General features: G+C 35.7%; 1 protein-coding gene and 1 non-coding gene across 2 annotated transcripts in view; one reads left to right on the forward strand and one right to left on the reverse strand.

The window, feature by feature from the left end:
- Positions 1-532: 532 nt before the first annotated feature.
- LOC146005411 (uncharacterized) overlaps positions 533-17,819 on the reverse strand; it is a 106,670-nt gene continuing 89,383 nt past the window's right edge. Inside the window, exon 15 of the mRNA XM_083144650.1 lies at positions 533-656. The gene's annotated coding sequence lies outside the window, so the exon portion shown is untranslated. The remainder of the gene's footprint in view (positions 657-17,819) is intronic.
- LOC145977880 (small subunit ribosomal RNA) lies at positions 15,500-15,903 on the forward strand. Its single transcript, XR_014440634.1, has one exon. It is a non-coding gene; the product is annotated as a small subunit ribosomal RNA (ribosomal RNA).

The following is a 17,819-nucleotide window of genomic DNA, read 5'->3' on the forward strand; positions in this document are numbered from 1 at the left end:
AGATCCTTTTGCTTTGTTCACAAGCTTCACTGTAAAAAATATTTGTTACCTACAATTCAAATTTGAGACCTCTGGTTTCACAGTGAGTTATGAATTTGAATTTAAAATTTTGGGTGCGTCAGCACTTAGGCTATTTTGCACCAGTCACATTTTACGGGGCACAGCCCCTTACCATAACTAAAATAGCGTAATTGCAGTGTCCTGTTACTAAAATATTAAAACATTCTGACTTTCGTTATAAGCTGAGGCTGTAAAGGGACACTCAGCACACACAAGGACAAAAACAGGATAATACACACAAAATTATACTGGCCAAAGTGCCAGTCGCCAGCCTCGTTTGTCTGCAAAATGCAGTCTAGGGTGTACTACGTGGAAGTGAGGTTGACTTTTGGATGCGTTACCAGAAGGTTGCCCATTACACCCCACAGTGAGTTATGATAACAACTCCAATACACAAGGTCAGCACAGACAATCTTAGGCACTTACTTGGTATTTGCTAACTGGTAAGAATCACGGTAATCCTGCAGAGCTTTAGAAGGACAAACTTCTCCTGGTTTCACTTGGTTGTCAAACATAATAATGTAGACATCCACCACTTTCCCTTTCTCTAACGCCCACTGCACGGATTTTGCCAAATGCACTTGACCCATTGGAGTCTGGAAAATAAAGGAAATAATTAAGTTGTGAATTAATATATCTGTAGGTACATCTGTCATCTGGATACAAAATATTTAATGATACAATACACTGATAAATAAAGTCATGAGGAAAACAAAACGGGGGCAACCGATATTCTATGCAAAAGTCATTCTGGTCTTTCTAGGCACCAGAACATAAGCGCATACCCTCAAAAGTATGCAGGTGGAGGTGAGTATCTTCCGAGGGTTACCCAATTTTCATTTTCTCTCTATTTTCTACTTATGTAACATCTGGCAGGATGGCCACTACACAACTGTCACTATAAGTCTTGACTTCATGGATTTTAGGATTTCTCCAATTATGGAGTTGATATGATCCATATTTTTATGTGATGTCACCAGTAGAAAATATGTCACTAATATATTTATTTTTGTGAAAGCGTAATTTCCTTGTTATTATATGTAATAATGCACCTTGTTTGTAATGTAAATCTTTTGTTTATTGTTTATTGTATTTTATGCTACATTATGGATAATTTAATGTATCTTCATGTTTGCAAGAGTGCACTATACGAATTTTTATTTCTAAACATGTATAGATGTCAGTTTTTTTGGTAGCATCTTTTTGTAAATAGTGAGTGATTAATCTGTACTTGAATCTGTGTTCTCGAAATAGTATAAAAGCGAGGATATCGCTTAAGAAACACACACTTTCGCCATGGATCGACGAAGCTTTTAAACTTAAAAAGAACTCCTCGGTGTTGTGCATACATCCTGGTATGATAGTTCGGGGTGCAAGCTAGGCCTATGTGATCATAGGTACATCGATAGCCATGCATTGATGTTATGCACAATACTGCAACCATTCTACGTTAGATAATAAAGATAGCCCAAGGATTAATTTGAAAAAAAAAAAGGCTAAAGAGCAAATATTGGCTCAGTTATTATTGCATATCTCTTGGTGTGGTAGTACGGGGCGCAAGCTAGGTCTATGTGATCATAGGCATGCCGATAGCCACACTGAGTTTATGCATTTTAGTTGAGTCAATTCATCGACAAAGCGAAATCCTCTCCTTCGTCTGAAGTATATTCGCATTATAATTGCCATATAAAAAGAATAAAACCTTTTAGTTTATCTACTGCAGCAATGTGGTTTTATTTCTCTGTGCTGTGAATATTGTCTTTGCCTAACACTATCACTGTACCTGAGAGGAGTCTGTGTACTTCGCCGAGTCTCATCGTTCACCGCTCATTATTATTAAGTTATTATTAATAAATATAATAATACAGGTCTTGAACGTATCAAGTGGCAGTCCAACGTGTTGGCTCGATATTGTAGTGTACAAGGGCAAGACAATTGTTTAACGTTGAGATTCATTGTGCAAGAGCACTAAACTTTTATATTTGTAGAAAAGCACAGAGATACTTCGTTCGAAATGGAAAGAAAACATTTGCGTAGCGCAAATAAAAATCTTGCTTCAAGTTCAGAGCTTAATGTTCCCGATTGTTGTCAGGATATTGATAAACCACAACAGAACCGGAAGATTGTAGGCTTCCCAAGTCGATGACAAACACCACAGAACTATCACCTGACATGTGCTCCAGACTGCATGACTAAGAGATGAGTTGACCGTCATCAGAATGTTGTCCCTTGTCTCCTTCCACACCTTGCCTTGGGGTTGCTAAGGGAGATTGTAGGGGGAAACTGTGTATTGAAACCTAACTCTATCATCTGTATAGAGTAGCATTCACAGTTTGATCCCATGTAGAGTCCGGAACACACACATATACATATATTAAATTACATTATACATTCAGGAATAGACTGATTTACATTACATATATCACAATTTTGATACTAGCTAGGTCATACATATCTTTTTTCCGCATATGTGTACACTGACCATATCATGTCAGAATAAGTCGAAAACTGACCTTCAATGTATGAGACTTGAGCAGAATGTATACAAAGAACAGTTTTTCTAGAATTTTGGTGCATATTCAAAATCCCGAGTTTTGCATGTGTCCCAAGTCACTGCAGCACTTTTTTTTTGCCACTTATGCTTATCGAAGGGATGAGGATGAATAGTAATTGGATAAAAGATCACTTAGCAAGTCCCTACAGAACTCGAACCTGTAACCTTCTGTGGTAAGATTGTGACTCAACCATATTCAACAGGTTCCGCCTAAGCGGCATAGTATATTATTGAATCACTAAATACACCCCATAATTCTTACAACTTAGATATATAACACTTTTTGAAGACAAGATAATGGTAAGAAGCAAAATGGAGCATGTTTTTTCAACAAGTTCCTAACAATGTTACATTTCTTCTGATTGTACGTGTGTATATTTTTTGATTGTATTAAATACAGCTCTTGTGTAAATTCGGTGATTCAATAGGAATAGTCTATGTAAGATAAATAAGACTTGTGAACATTATCTGAATATGTCAATCTACACGTTTCCGCAGTTCACTGAAAATTCTGTTTACCAACTTCTGGAGGAACTTTCTTACAGTCCTTGCCAAGAAATTTATAATATACTGCAGGTTCTTCTCCCATTACAGTAATCAACTGAGCTTTGACTTACATTGAACACTTTTGTAAACACCAAATCTGTCGAACAAAGGGTGGCTTCGAGAAGGTTTCATGAAGAGTTAGTGAAAAATAAAGCTGTTCTATGCTTCTGGCATTTTTCAACTTCATATTAAGTCTAACAACAAAGGTTGATCAGGAGGAAGCAAAAATACTATGGAAGTCATACCGAGCATGTAATAATAATAATAATTAATCACTTTTTAGAGAAGGGATCATATTTTATTTATTGTTGGTGTGATTTGTGTGGCCCATACTGTAATAAATAATAATAATACAGTAATGATATAATTAGCCCTTACCGAATTTTCAAGAGTAAAAATATTAGTCACCCTACTGTAGCAAAACAAGCAAAATCACACTTTTGTTTCCATTGTTCAGTATTGTTGGTTAAGAAACAAGTATTGTTTGAATATATACATATTTATATATTCAAGCATATGCTAAGAAACAGCTCAACATTTTCCAAAACAATGGATCTCTTATAAAGAGAAAGACATGCAGCAGGAAGCAGTTGTGATGAATTTGCCTTGGAGTGAATACATTGGTAATGGAGTCTTGCATTAAGTAGTGAATGTACTGGTAGGTAACAAATTAATTAGTAATTAGCACTTATGAGATATTTCCTATTTAGAATATATAAAACGTGTGTCTGTCTGAGCTGCTCGTGTATATGAGTAAGTATAGATTAGTTGAAGTACTTAAAAATGTCCAAGCTGTCTGAGTTTGTCGCAACCATCCATGCAAGTGTGAATGCGCTCACTGGGCGAGTCCACTGGCAAAATAGGGGTGACAACAAAAAGGAGGATGTGATAATTGTTTTTGTTCAACTTCAAGAGGGTGTGTAGGTAGTTGCAACCACAACAAATAGAGCGTTTATTTTTTTTCAATCCTCGTCCCCTTTCTTATTTGGATTCTTCCACACGTGTTAAGCAAAAAATAAATACCGAAATGCTATATCGGGATTTTTACTCAATCATAGGGAGGGTGTGCTAGGGATGACGGGGGGATTCATATCAGTGATCGGTACCCAATGGGATCTTGGTGTTTTTGGGTAAAGGCAAAGTCCTACCCACACAAACCTATTCGAGGATACTCCACTGAGTGGGGATGGGCTCACCTACGCAGTTTCTCGTACTCTGTATCGGATGGAAACACAATTAATACATTTCCATGAAAGAAAAAAAAAACACTAAATGTGCAGACCAAAGCAGTCTGTATTTCAGTAAAACACTTAAAAGTATGTTTTAACTCACCACGGAGTATTCCTTGGGTTTTTTTTTTTCCAATGAAGGACTGCCTCGGTCAGCATGTGTAGTGGTGCTTTTTTTTCAGTTTCGGAATGCGGGAATTAATATTGTGCATACTCTGGTGTAGTAATTCAGTAGTCAGGATGGTTGGTTGGCAGGGACATGGCATGGCGGGTACTATGTATAAAACTATCATCGAGGGAAAAGAGGTGGGCGATTAATTCTCTTAGCATTTTGATAGTGTTTGTTGCTCCATGAAAATTCATTTTGTATTTCTACTAGGGAATACCCTAGTAGTGCTGAAAGTTCCGAATCCGAGTGTGCACCAAAATATTTGTTGCTTATTGAGCATGAATATTTCACTCGGCTGCAAGATGTACCTCTTCAGTTACTTGAACAACTTGCTTAAAAGTTGGAAGTGAAAAAAGTGATCACTAGAGGCATGCATACATATTTTGCTTTTCACAAAAAAACATAAAATATGATATAATACATCGTAATGTTAATTTTTCATGTTTCTGAAAGGTGTGAGGTGCATTTTCCAACCCTGTTTTGTCACAAAATGATGCAAAATAGACTCTAAAAAATGAAATGCAATTCATGGAAAATTGATCAATTGTGCTGTAAATATTTCAGAAGCAAAAATTGACCCCTTAATACAGGAATAAACTTAAATACATAAAATGTGCTTTGTGTAGTAAGTGCAGTTTTTAAATCAAATTTAGGATTATATTCACAATTTTAAAATCAAATTGTCATTTTATGTACCACTCTTGGTCAGGTTTTCCCGAAATTTTATTTACCATTTATGAACCCGAAATTGATTTTGATTCTCAACTGAAATTTTGTTTATTTACCAAAAATATGTGTAAGTATATAACTGTTCTATATGCTCATAGTGATCTAAGTATATACATATACTAGTGATCACTGCTTTGACTGATCGGAGAAGGACACCAAAAGTAACAATAAACAACCTTCAGTGTCAATCTGCTAGTAAACTGGAAGTGTCAGATCAACAAAAAAAATAATAAAAAAATGATAATGCTGTTAATAAAAAATCTCATCATGATTGGGGATATCTATTTTCTTCTTAAAGGTTTGCATAACCACTTTTTGTAGACACAAAATAATTTTTAGTGGTTTTTATTTTTCCTGCGATGTTTCATCCCGGTTTTTCAGAGCTTTTATCAAGCTTACACCAAGATAAATACACAACACACAACCTTCCATGCCTCGTCACTCTACACTTCTAAAGTTCTGGGAAAATGTGATGAGCACAAAAGTTACAATGTGTTATGTTGAGTTATGATGACCTTAGAATATGAATTTATAAACGTGCACGTCCAAAAAGAAACAATTGACTATCGAATATACAGGGTCTTTCTTTCCCCTTTGTGTGCCTGACGGCGGCACTCTTGGCAGCCGCCCGGATGCCAACTCCCGTCAAATCGCGTGCGAGATCTCTGCTATGGAAGCCGCTAGCTTCAAAATGACTTCCAAGTTCTCAGAATTTTAGTTACAATTACATTAAAAAAAGCACGTTAATGGTCAACTTGGAAATTGTTGGAAATGTGTCCTTGTGCATCCACTTGTTTTTGGCATGTTTTTAGGTAACAAGACACGCTAGAAGGGCACTTAAGTTTCCCTAACATCTGGCGCCAGCGTGCAAACTGAAACACATGGCTTTGAGCATAACTTGTGGATTTCTTTCTTAACCCCATTTCATTTCAGTAACTTCGCGATCTCAGTTCAGTCGTATTTTTAAAGTGGTTACATGTTACAATAGGGCGTGTTGAATTTTTCATCTTTAAAAATCCTGATTTGAGGGGTGTTAAAAAGTTGTGGTATGATTAGGTAATTTGAAATATATTTTGGTTACTTGTAAATATTTAGGTCTTGCTTGGTAAATATCTATGTTAAAAGTTCCTACTTTTCAACATTTTTTAAATTTTTCTGTCATTTAAACGTATGGGTTATTCCCAAATTTTCATGAAAACAGATGTTGATAAGTGCCTAAAATTGATTACAAGTTTTTGTAGTTCTCTTATATATGTATTGTAGTTATCTGTACTATTAATATTTTACTATTATTATGTTATATTTTGTACTATTAATATTAATATTATACTGCTTTTTTTCCACGAGAGACTGAAGAATTTCCATTCTGAGAGTTGCAATCGGTGTCAACTGTGTCAATGACAGTGTGGCTGTGGCGTGGCAGATATGTGATATATTTTTTTGCTTTCTACAACCAGTGATAACTATGACTACAAAGAAGAGAACAAGACAGGGAACATTAAAACATATGAGCAACCTTATTGGAAGTGTCTTCTGAATTACCAACTTTGCGAGACGTGTTAAGATATGGACTGTTGCTGAGAGAACAAAGTAGTGAGGATATGAGAAACTATGCAGCTGCCAGTGTTGCAAAAGACATTGTCTACGAGATCCTAAAGTACTTGAAAAATGGGAACGAGCAAACTGTTCTTTTGTTTTCCCTGTTGTGAATTCAAGAGTTACAGTATTATCAAAGATTCAGGAAATTTGGGAGCAAGCAAAAAACATATCTCTTGGAAGGGGCAAGTTAGATATTAAAGAAGCCTTTGCTTCAAAACTTGACAAGCTCTTTGACATTCTCAATTGCAAATGTGAAATCATTATGTGCTCTGAATTTGTCTGTGCTACAGATTGCACAAAAGAAGCTCACATTAATTGACAAGAAGATCCCAGTGAAAGAACTTGCTTTCATTAAAGGCCAGAGAAACAAGATTGGTTCTATTGGACCACACCAAATTGGTTTTCCAGATTTTCCAGAACATAACAGACTGATAAAGAAGCAAAAGCGAGAAGAAGTTGAGAGAACAAGACTTGCTGAATATAAAAAGGAGTGCTTGCAGACTTCTTCACTTCCATCACATGAAGAATGTTCCTCTGGGGTTGGAAATGAAGAAGAATCTGATACAGAAGATGGAAGTGAATCAAATTATGATTTAGCAGCTCCTTCAACTTCTAATGGAGAGAAACAGTACAATACATTAGATACGTTGTTGGTCTTCGTGCCACAGCTGCAATTACCACCGCTGCATTTATTGATATCGGCTTGATCACTGAAGAAAACACGTAACTTGTTGTTGACCACAATAAAGTAAAGAGAGCGCAGGAGAAATTGATGTCATCATTAGACAATGAATTTGAAGAAATTTGTGAGAAGGGTCAAATTGATTGCATATTTTTCGATGGTCGTGAAGATTCAACTAAAGTTATGCTGAAGGCTGAACATTCAGAGGAGCAGTTTCCCAGTACTATGACTATGAAAGAACAACATTATTCAGTTTGTAGTGAGCCAGGTGGGAGATATCTTTATCACTTTACACCAGAGAAAAGCTCAAAGAATGAAAAACCATCTGAAATAATTGCTGACAATTTACTGAATTTTATGAAAGAGAAAGGTATTGATAAAACAATACAAGCAATTGGAGGTGATTCAACAAATAATAATACCGGCTGGGAAGGTTGCACCATGCACTGGGTTGAAGTCAAACTAGGCCGCAAACTTAACTACCTAGTTTGTGCTCTTCACACCAACGAGTTACCTTTTCACCATTTAATCACAGCCCTTGATGGGAAGACTTTGTCAAACAACAAGTGGACAGGTGACATTGCTAAAATATTAGATGCAGCTACAGAGCTTGATATTAATCCTAAATTTCCAAAAATTTCAATTGGAGTACCTGTTATTGAACTCAGTGACAGTATTTTGAAGGATCTGTCAACCGATCAAGCATATGGATATAGAATTACACAGGCCATAAGAGCAGGTAAACTTCCCAATAATCTGGCACTTCTTGAAATTGGACCAGTGAGCCATTCAAGGTGGCTTACAACAGCAAACAGACTTTGTCGCTTGTGGGTTTCCAAACATGGCCTAAAAGGCAAAAATCTCGAGAATTTAAGGCTGATTGTGGAATATATCGTTGGTGTGTTCAGCATGGTATGCATTTAGTGAAACGTTAATTCAGACACTGCTGTGCTCAAATAATAAGGAAGAAAGGAGATCTGGAATTCAAAAGATCATCGATTTAAGAGGTGGCAATGATGATACATTTGGAGATCTTTCAGTACGTCCAAGGAAGACACCATCTATAAACACTTCTGCTTCAAACTTATTGGAGTTGATAGACTGGTTTGATGGAGTTTATGAACCTCCATTAACATGCAAAATGACAGAAATAAAGGAATTTATTCACAAGCCAATGCAAGTTCCTCAGTGGCCTTGTCATGGTCAAGGGATTGAAAGATGTGTGAAACAAGTCACGGAGGCTGCAGGAAAAGTTTATTCACAGGAAAAAAGGGAGGGCTACATCAGAGGCCAAGAAGCAGGTCATCGGCTTTTGTCAAGAAATGAATCAAAACCAGACTTGATGAAACTTGTTATTAATTCTAATGAATATTATTCTTTTTTTACTATAATTGGACGTTATAAGATAAAGTAATGATATGTTGTTACAGCTGGAAACAAAATTTCTTTATATTTTCGCTTATATAAAATGATTACAAACTTCAACTTCGCTTTAAAATACGAGTTTTGGGCTTTTGTTTTGGCGCATTTCAAACAAACCTCAATTTACCAAGCTAATCATCAACCAATCATAAAAATAATTGCAGATTTGGATTCCTCATGTCCAATAACATATTTTCAGAACCCCTCATTGTGCAAATTCGCAAAAGAAAATTTTCCGTCCTTAAATGACACGCCCTAATGTTACAAGTGTTCTTGCGATTTTCTTTGTTTTATACAGTGTTTATTAAGCATATAGTGTTCCAAGTGTTATTTGTGTTTCGCTATAGTTTTAATAATGGCACATACACACATATTACAACAAAACGTAGGACCTCCCCGATGGCACAGTGGTGCAGTAGTCGTCTTGTAATCAAGGGGTCCCGGGTTCGATTCATGGTGGAGGCGCATAGTGGTTTAGATCCCACTTTAAGCTGTAGGTCCAGTCCCGATTAGCCTTATTGTGCATAAAGTGGACTTAAAACACCAACTGAATCAATCAATACAACGTTCTAATAAAGCCTTGAATGAAACTAAGATACCACACATTTTAAAACATTTCATTTATCAATTAATACGAGATTGAATTAAAAGTAATTCATTCTTGTATCGAAGTGGCCGCAGGCTAGTAACATTGCAAATATTTATAATGATATGTTTATTATGCTCATTTAATTATTCATGTCACCCAGAAAAGATTAAACACACATAGAGTACATGTTACTTAAAAGAAGACAATGGAAATATATACAATTTTCAACTACTAAAAATATTATCCAATGAGTTAGGATGCATACTATATATCTGGAATAGTCAAAAGCGAAATAACTACTTTTTATATGTGTATTAGACACTTCAGAAAATGGCCATCATATAAAAAGTAATGGTGGCTGGTCGCAAAAAGCCAGACGTCTAGATACACGCAAGCGACCTCTCTACTTTCTGTTTAAATGATTATAACGTATCACCTCCATGAGATACATATGGGATAGATTCTTAAAACAAAAAATCACAATATGCATTTATGTTTAAAGTTTTTCTTAATGGTTTATCCATGACAACTTCTTAAACATGGAAAAATGTGTTTTCCTTCCTGCAAAGAAATGTTTCACCTCAAATAACTTTTTCAACGGACAACTTAACCAAAAATTGTTTTCGAACAAAAAATGTATTGTCATATTCCATCTAAAGATTCTAAAATCATGTGGGGTACTGGGTGAGTACCAAAACATATGTACACTGGTTTTGTAAGTTTTAACTGCAAATGTCCATTTAAGCTACCGACATGTGTGTTTAGGATTCAACTGTTTGATATGTGTTGACAAGTGTCCTGACGAGGGCAGCGCTAATGACAGCACGTGGGTATCAGAGAAATCAGTCACGTCTTCCGGATTATAACCACACAGGTAAGAAAAGATGCTCCATGAATTATAATAACCAAGTATATCCGAGGAGAACACTGGAAAGGTGTGGTTTCTTCGTGAGGAAATTGTGTCAATGGGAACATTGAGAGCAAGCTCTTGAATGATTTAACTGAAAATCATGTTCTTGACTTTACAAACGAGAGTGCACTTTAGGTACACAATATTTATTTTGTAATCACGATGAATGAAAATAAAAGTTCCAGACTTCAGATATAAAACGAGCAACATTAGAATTTAACATATTCCTATACCATAGTAGATGATAATAGAAGAAGGGTAACTTATAATATTTTAGATGGTTACAATTTCTCTATACAGTATCTTCTTTCAACCATATTAACGAAAATAATGGCTTGATCCCTTATACAGCAAAAAAAATCTCCATAAAAATATTTCCAAGGAAAATGAGATAAATCGCAGTAACAAATTAAAATAATGCAAAATGTTACGGAGTGGATGAGTATGAGATAAAGAAGAAAAAGCAGAATGAAGAAAACCAAGCACTAGTTCCTGAAATTTCGTAAAGGAGGATATGACTAAAATGCCTTTTAGTAGCTACTTTACCATTTTTCCTCAAACTGTTGTATTAAAAAAAAATTTAAAAAAAATAAAAATAGATGGGGGTGGTTATAACTACAACCATTCATTCCTGAGAATGCCGTTGGATAACTTTGACTATTACTGATGATATGAGTGCAGTCGGTTTGGCTTGACTTTTGTTATATAGCGTCGCTTTTCTTCCACTGTTGACTAATCTCGACGATGGATAATTGATGTGTTGAAATTCCATACCTAGGTTGGGATTCGAACCCGAAACCCCTGCACTGTGCCACGTAGGTCAATTTGAGTGCAGTTGGATGCATAAATATTACCACAGAAATTGTATATCATTATTAACATTAATTTTGTCATTTTTTTCTTGTTTTTAATGGAGCAATTGTACTTATGGTGCATAAATTGTCGACTGCTTCGTTGCTATTTTTCTTTTTTCAATTATTGAATCTCGCACTGCATTTACAAAATGTGTTGTGCTTCCCGTGCAATGTACGGAGATAATTCGCTTGTGTAATGTTTCCACATGGGTAGTGTTAGTGTTTCGCCTTGTAATCAAAGGCTCCCGGGTTCGATCCCCGCTGACGAGTGCATATAAATGCCCTCATGCAAGTGCAATGGGGAGTACGATGATGTAAAGGTTCTTTATTCAATAATTAATATTTAAAAGGTGTTAAGCAGTGGCGGCCGATGAAGTGGAGCTGCAGGACTGCAGCCCCCAAACAAATTATACTTTGTTGCCATTAGTGCACAAATTAAATATTTATACTTCCTCTATCTTACTGTGACCCGTTGCGCTGTGTGGAGTTTTCAAATTCACTTGGCGCGCGACAAGAGGCAAACTGGTATATGAAGCCGCTTCCCCCTCGGGGATTGCCATAACTCTAACGTAAGCACTGCTTCTACTTCCCTCCCTCCTAGGCCCTTGTAATGCTAAAAAGCGGGCTGCATTTAACGCAGTCAAATGTACTGCGGCGCTGCCAAGTGGTAGAAATCGAAATCTCTCATACTATGACGGTGTACACCGCGCATAAACATGCGATTGCCGAAAGAAACAGTGTAACGCGTGCATTTCGCTTGTCAGTAAGTGCGTGATTGTTTAAGTTTTAGAATCGATTCAAAGAGTTATTTGTTTTCTGGCAGTAAGTTATATAGATCGTACAAGTAAAAATGAATAATTCAGTGAAAGACCGCCGCATGGAGTTTATCTTCAAATAGTAAAGGTTTTTTTTTTTTTATGATGCAGCCCTCCTAACAATAAGTAGCATGAGCCGCCACTGGTGTTAAGTCTTCAAATGATTCAAAATGAAAAAGTATGCAAGTTTCCACTGTCATATTGATAATTCCATACCGTCTATGGTTCTAGGCTGAAATATTATAAATAAAAATATCCTTGCCATAAATTGGGATGGTTCACATTTGTCAGTCGAATGTCAAAGAAATGTTCTTCATTCACAAACAATAAATCCTAACAATGCATACAATATTTGCGAAATGATGTACGTAATCAATGCAAGATATTGTTAAGCACGTAAAGGATTCTACCCCTCCATAGCAATTATGTGTTTGGTTATTTACCGTTTCTACACTATTCACAACAGAGTAGGCAATATTATTAGTAGAAGCATATTAAATTTGTTTCATATTTCTTGCATATTTATGGTGTTGTTTTGATTGTTGAATTAAAGTTTAATTTTTCTACGTGTAGAAACCTCATTGTTGAAAACTACAGGGAAAAAGTAGGAAGTTCGATTTGTATAGGATTTCTTATTCAGTTGTGCAATGGGGCTGCAGAGTCAGTATCAGCACCACTGAGAGAGTACACCACGCGTTGCAGTAATGAATTATCAGATATATGATTTATTGATTGATTTGGTTCATATTACTCCGCTTTTCTGTCATTTTAGGCTAATCGCGAAGATGAGGATGAGTGATGAAATCGATGAAGGAACACTTATAAAGAACACTCATGCCCAGACTGGGATTCGAACCCGAGACCAACCTGAGACCAACCACAATATTATGTGCTCTGATTGGTTGAGAGTCTGTCATGGAAGATTTTATTCAGAACAGTTCCTAGTTAGATATTCTTGAACGTTAATCAAACGTGTGCCATGACGTCACTTCCTTTAAGTGTTGAATTCAATGTGTTGTTCGTGTTGCATTTGATGGTGGACGGTACGGACTGCCTGCAACACACAGGCGCAACCACAATTTTTTGTCTGGGAGGCAAGTACCAAGAGGATACACGTGACAATAATAACAAAAATCATAATAATAGAAATAATAAAAATGACAATTAGATCCAAATTTTGCAAATAGGGTGCAAATAATTTAGGGCAAATAGGGCCCCATGTCATTCCCTCTTTACAATTTTTTTCATTTTGATCGTTCAGTGCCCAGGTCAGACTCCTGCCGTCCCTAGCTATGGCTCTGAACTTGATGAGACTAAGAAAAGCAGGTATTGCAAGCAATAAAATGTTACGAAACTTATTTTTATTTTCAGAAAATTTGAAATCGAGGGAGGCAATTGCCCCTCTGTGCCTCCCCCCTTGCAGGTGCTCTTGGCTGTCTGGAAGAAAAATGCAAGAAATACATGAAAACTAATTCCATCTTGAGTACCATTTTGACCTGCTACTCTTAGATTCTGCTAGCCTTGCTTATCTTTATTTCAATGTTTGCCCCCCCCCCCCTCCCATGTTGGTTTCCGTCCAATGTTAAGGGGTCATGCCCTCCCGTGGTTGCGCCACTGAAGCAACGATGGCACTTGTATGCTCCTTTAGGCGATTTACAATATTGCCAGTTGTCTACACTGCTCTCCAAGTTTCCAGGTACATGTTATCAGGTGTAAGTAGGTGGCCTGTAGCATGCAGGGGTCCTCCAGGTCGACCGAGACAAGGCCGGTTTCTTCTTTGGTCATCCGCCGACGAGGGAAAGAAAGAAAAACAAAGAGAATGGAAACACGATGACTTGCTACGTGTATCGGGAGCATGCCCTGAGGGAACAGGACGAAACATGGTACATAACTAAGTAATGTTGATGGAGCAACTTTTTGAATAGTTGTTATTACTAGGCAATTAATTCATGTTATTTATTCTATAACTTCTGGTATTCAAATATGGAATGGAGCAGCTCCTATTTTTATTAATAAAGCTATGGTTAGAAACTGAATCTGTGTATTGAAATTTACTGAATTAATTATAATTAATGCTGCAGCCAAAATCATTGATGATGCTAATGCCTGAATTAAGAAGTACTTAAGTGATGCTTCTGTATTTCGTTGATTATTTGGTGTAGAAATTAATGGAATGAAGGATATTAAATTAATTTCTAAGCCTATTCAGGCTCCATATCATGAGGTGGAAGAAATAGAAAGGAGGGTTCCTATTGTGAGGGTCAATAGGAATATTATTTTTTGGGGGGTTGTGAGCATTAAAAAGGGAAAGATTAATTATAGACCTTCATATGTGGGGTATGAGCCCTCTAGCTTAATTAGCTTACCTTTTTATTACTGTATTTTGGTGTATGATGCACTATGGGGTTTGATACCATTGGAGAAAGTTTAATTCTTTCAGCTATAAAAATGATTTTTATCACAAATAAAAATAATAAGAACATGTTAAATTTCATGTATACTTTAACCTATCATGGTAATCCTTTTTCAGACATCTTATTTATAAATAAATTATAATAGTGGGCTAATAATGTTATTTATTGGGCTTTTATTTTTATGATTAATAAGTAGAACCTATTTATTAAATAATATAAAATACTTCAGAATTGCTTTTAATTCTATTTAATTTCTTTTAAGTGTTTGTCGTCTAACTTAAAGTAATTGACTTAATTAACATGTCATTTTAATACTTATTGAACCTAGAGAAAAAATAAGTTAATATATCTATATAGAACACAATTTTGAGGGAAAAAAAAATTGTGTTCTATATAGAATGGGAAGTGAGTAAGAGAAATCAAAAAGGGGGAAATTTTCATGAGGTAGTTTCTAATTATAATTTAATTTAATATAATACATATTATGTAATAATAAGAACCTCTCTTTATATTTTAAATTTAAAGTTTTATTCTAGCTTAAATCTCCTTAATTAAATTTTACATATGTATTTATTAAAGAGAGGTAAAATTTCCGCCAATTTTTTATGGGTTGAGACGGCATGTTTGAGGTTGGCTGTTCGCAGTGTGTGGGTTTGTTTAATTTTAATGTAAATTAGATTACACAATTTTAAATTTTGATATTTATTTTGTCCGGCTAAATTCGTGCCAGCTGCCACGGTTAGACGTGGGGACATAAGTGGAGAGTTGTTGGCTTAATTGTAGTAATAATTGTTTTTTGGTTGTTTATATTTTATTTGTTAGGTGAAATTTTTAATATAATTTGTTCTTTATTTTTATTAATTCTATAAAGGTGGTGTAATTAAACTAGGATTAGATACCCTATTATTGTCATTGTAAATTTGGTCTGAGTAGTATTAGTTATGATCTTGAAACTCAAAGAATTTGGCGGTGCTTTATTCTATTTAGAGGAACCTGTTCCATAATCGATATTCCACATTTTATTTGACCTATTATTGTAAAAGATCAGTTTGTATACCGCCGTAATTTGAATATTTAAGTATATATATTCTTTTTTTTTATTGAAATATATTTCAGGTCAAGGTGCAGCTTATTAGTGGGTGGAGATGGGTTACATTATATTGGTTTGGATAATATGTTTAAAATATATTTGAAATTGGATTTAATTGTAATTTTGTTTTAGAATAGCATTTTGATTTATTAGCTCTGGGGCATGCACACATCGCCCGTCGCTCTCATTTATATAGGTGAGATAAGTCGTAACATAGTAGGTGTACCAGAAGGTGTGCCTGGTTTGATTAGTATCAAAATATTTCTATTAGTTAGAATGTTCATTTACATTGAGTAGTTAGTCGTGCGATTCGACATATTTTGATAGAAATTTTATTACTATCTAAATTTTGTTTATAAATTGATTGTATATGAAAAGGAATTTTATTGGCTAGTTCACTTAATATTTTATATTTTTGATCCTAGCTACAGAAAATGAGGACCTGAAGATGCGTGTGGATGCAGCTTGAAATAAATGATACGATTAGCCTTAATTATCTGATACAGCATTTAATACACAAAAATAAACCCACACCTATCGCCTCTCTCCTTCGGAGCTACATATCCAATTAAATTCACGTAAAAAAAAAATCATCACTAGGCTGCTGAATCCTACGCACATGCTGGTTGATGATTTCGCAGTGAACCTTTTCTAGCCATGTTTATTAGAGTTAAGGTGTCGCACAAGGAAACACATCTTTGCAGATAAATTTCTTCTTTACTTTCGATGATAATCTGTGCATTTCTTATGGCTACTTACCCACAACAACACTTCAAACTTTCAAGTGTATGACTAACACTTGATTACAAGAGTTCTGTCAGATCCAAGAGTCTATTCAGTCCACGGGCCATTCGGTTGAAGTTGCGTAAAGGAAGCAGTGGCAAGGGTGAATACAATTGAAAGATGTGATGGATCATATCATGAGAAATCCAAGGGTAGTCTTCCCCCAAAATGTTAATGGAACAAAATTATTAATGTTAGCTGGCAATTTTATACTTTGCAGAGAATTTCATGACAGCCAACTTAGTAGTACTACTCGTAAAAGTGCATTGTAAGACTGAGTGATCATAGTTGAGAAGTAATCTGCTTGCATCTCCAGACTTCCCCTTCCCCGCATAGATATATATGTAGTACTCAAGCATTTTCTTCTTCAAAGATCTTGGTTAACAAATTATTTCAGCAGATTCACCTTTCTCTCAGAAGTGTCAATAGTGTAATCATTCTTTTTAACTTTTTTTAACTTACCTTCTTCACGTTTTAAACATTGACTAGTCTTGTCTATCTCCTGAAGAAGCCACATGATGTGGCGAAAGGTAGAGATATTTACTTAGTGCAATGATGGCATGGGGTATAAGTTATATATTATTTTGTATATTTTCCGGTGTTGTAGCTTCCTTTCGCACTTCATCCTGTTGGCCTTGTTCCTCCCAAAGTTCTCCCAGAACTGAATTTGGCTTCATTATTTGTATGATCCTTTATTTCTCTAGCTTGCAGATTTCATTTTTTTAAAATCCTGATTATTCTATGCACTTATCACTTAGATATTCCTTATTTTACAGTCGCAAACTATAAGAGTAGAGCCATTCATACTTGTCCATTCAGTTTCTTAAACACAATGCAAATTCTAGAACTGAAAGAAATAGTCAACAAAGCATAGAAGAATTCCTTAAGGGACGCAAGGGGTGAACTTGCCATGGGGACACAAATGTCAACCTCACTTCCACCTAGTATGCTCTGGACTGTCCCATACAGCACACATCTCCAAGGGACGTCCACAATGTCCAATTCAGATCCATAGATGTTGTGGATGTCTATAAGATGTTCTATGGATGTGCAGAACGGGATATCCATGGGACGTCTATGGGATATCCCTTCCTGGATATCCAGAGAATCTCCCATCCTGGATATCCATATAACGTCCCATTCTGGATATTCATGGGATATGTGGTATTACGTCCATGTGTTATCACAATTTGACATAAATATTTTGATACCCATGTAAAGATTCAGTTATTGTATCTAGTGTCAATTATGTTAGCACTCAAACTCTGTTACGCAGTAATAAATCGTAAATTAAAAACATCTCCCACAGGAATTGCATTGCCCGTAAGCCCATTGTCTTTTCAGCGAGTCACGCATGCGCGCCAAGCAGGTGAA

The sequence above is a fragment of the Lepisma saccharinum genome, chromosome 23, assembly GCF_977018435.1.
Source record: "Lepisma saccharinum chromosome 23, izLepSacc3.1, whole genome shotgun sequence".
In the NCBI taxonomy this organism is placed as follows: Eukaryota; Metazoa; Arthropoda; class Insecta; order Zygentoma; family Lepismatidae; genus Lepisma; species Lepisma saccharinum.